This window comes from Etheostoma cragini, chromosome 8 (assembly GCF_013103735.1).
Source record: "Etheostoma cragini isolate CJK2018 chromosome 8, CSU_Ecrag_1.0, whole genome shotgun sequence".
In the NCBI taxonomy this organism is placed as follows: domain Eukaryota; kingdom Metazoa; phylum Chordata; class Actinopteri; order Perciformes; family Percidae; genus Etheostoma; species Etheostoma cragini.
Window position 1 is genome coordinate 905,698 of NC_048414.1, and position 2,404 is coordinate 908,101.

Genomic DNA, 2,404 nt, shown 5'->3' on the forward strand with positions numbered 1-2,404 from the left:
TTCTAGGTCACGCCCTTCACACCCGGCACTAAAATGCATCTCGGTTGGGAAAAAATATGTCCAAAAAAGGGCTGAAAGGGTCTTGATTTGTCAAAATGAGCTGAAATAGTGATTGAAAATTTGATTTATTTTTGTACATTATTTCCACAAAGGGCGAATAACTTCAACGTGAGAAAGAACTACTTAACTCTCTCTCTCTCTCTCTCTCTCTCTCCCTCCCCCCCTCCTTTTTCTCTTTCTCCCTCTCTCTCGCTTGCACAATGTCCAAAATAATTGATTTCTTTACTGCGCTGCCCTAATTTAGACCTTTTTAAATGAGATATCAAACTAAACCTTCCTCTGTTTTAAACCTCGTGTTGTCTTCCCGTCAAAGACGTGGCGCTTTTTATAGATGTTGAATACACTTTTGATGCTTTCTTTTCAACGTTTGTCACTTTTTTTGACATTTAACACTACGTAACACTAACTTTAGTTTCAGTTATTTTTTGAATTTACAATCAATAAACCTCATTTATAGGAAATTATCCCTATTGTTTGAGTTAGAAAAGCAGAAATTAGGAATTATTGAGACTAAAATTAAAGGAATGGATGTTGATGATAATCACAGACTGGAATATGTCAACTTTTACTCAATACTATTTCAAAAACACTTCCATTTGTTTTACAATGCTATAAAATTGAATAAGACGCCCCAAAATTTATGAAAGTAGAGATTTGTACTTGGCAAAGAGCGTTGGGTGGAATCAATTATGTTATTTTGGGGAATTAAAAAGAACATTGATATAGGACAACATGGGGACAACATTGGGACAACATTGGGACAACATGGGGACAACATGGGGACAACATGGGGGTTAAAGCATTTTTCCTCACAGATAAAATCAAACTTTTAAGAGAAATCCAAGATGCATTTTCGGGGTATTTCTGGTGCCGGGTGTGACCTGCGGTCCAGTTTCATGCAGATTTGATGACACTCTGATCTGACTGGCCACCATTTGTTTGGAGCTTTTGTTTTTCTTGCTAAAAACCTTTTTTTGCTGGTTTAATGATTGTTTGGAGGTCCTAGCCGTGGTAGTCGGTGGGTTAACAACAAGAGGAGTCGGTTCCCTGTTGAAACAGAGCTCAAACTCCGCTGCTGATACACCTGAAGACTATTGGACTGATCTCCACCGAATGGATTTAATCACGGGTTAATCCACCTCTGTCTCGAGAGGGAAGTTTGCACACGGACAAGCATTTTAAATCTAACCCGCTTCTCTAATTTGACCTTTTCACCCTGTTTCTTGGTATGTCCGACGTCGTCCCCGATGGAAGACGAACGCCCAACTTGTCCTCTGTGAGGAAGACTGTATCCCCGTTTTCAGCCACGGTTTGTGTGCATAAATGTCTCCGTCGGAGCTCAGATTTGGGGCTTTTTCTAGTGAATCACAGGGAAGATGGTTTATGTGCGTTGTGGATTATCGGTGTTAACGGTGCCATTGAACCGCCGTCCAGGATCTAGTCCAGGGTCCAGGATTTTGCACTAACAGGGTTGTCCAAAACGCAAAACTTTTGCCTTTTGTTTTTGTTTTAATGTTTGAATGAGTGTTATTTTCAGAGGGTTCAACGTTAAGTTGATTGCTTGGTTGGGTCAGGGTAGGTACCTGGCCCAAGGTCATGTGTATTCGCCCTTTACCAAGAGTGTTTTTATTATCCAATAACAACCATGACTTAGGAAGATAGTGACATTTGGTTGTTTCATTACCAACTACTATACCCAGGAACATCCTTAGACACATACGTAGTTCTGCGTAAGTCTCCATAACAACAGGCGGCGCTAATCCGTATAGTCGCCCGAAACAAAATTTAAACTTGAAATGACGAATGCATCAAGTGGGTCTGGCTTCTTCTTAATTTCAAAGGCGACCATCACGGAGGCTTGTTAGGAATTCGATCTGGTATTTTACGTAAATAGGGAATTGATAGATGGCGTATCACACAAATCGGCCCAAATGAAGGCGGTCAGACGACGGCACGGTGCACACCAAACGGACTCGAGTCACCGACCTCGCCAGACTGTCACAGAGAGGATTTCGGCTTAGTGTGTCAACGTGTCGACTACCGCCAACTCAAATCCCGATTAGCCAACAGCACACTTAAAGCTTATCTTTTGGGTATTAATAAACGTCCGTTACAATCAAGTCGTTGCTACAAAGCTAACGAAGACTCTCAGCTTCACACGACTCTCTGTGTCTCTCAGTGTGACTATGTCTGACGAGTCCATGTTTTTTTAATCCTCCGTGTCCTCCTTGGCTACTAAAAAACTTGTGTGGATTGGCTGGGGGGTTATGCTATCACAGAAGGCTTGTATCATGTGGACGCGCCAACAGTTTTGTTGTCATTACGTAGAATTCCTCTTGGGGGA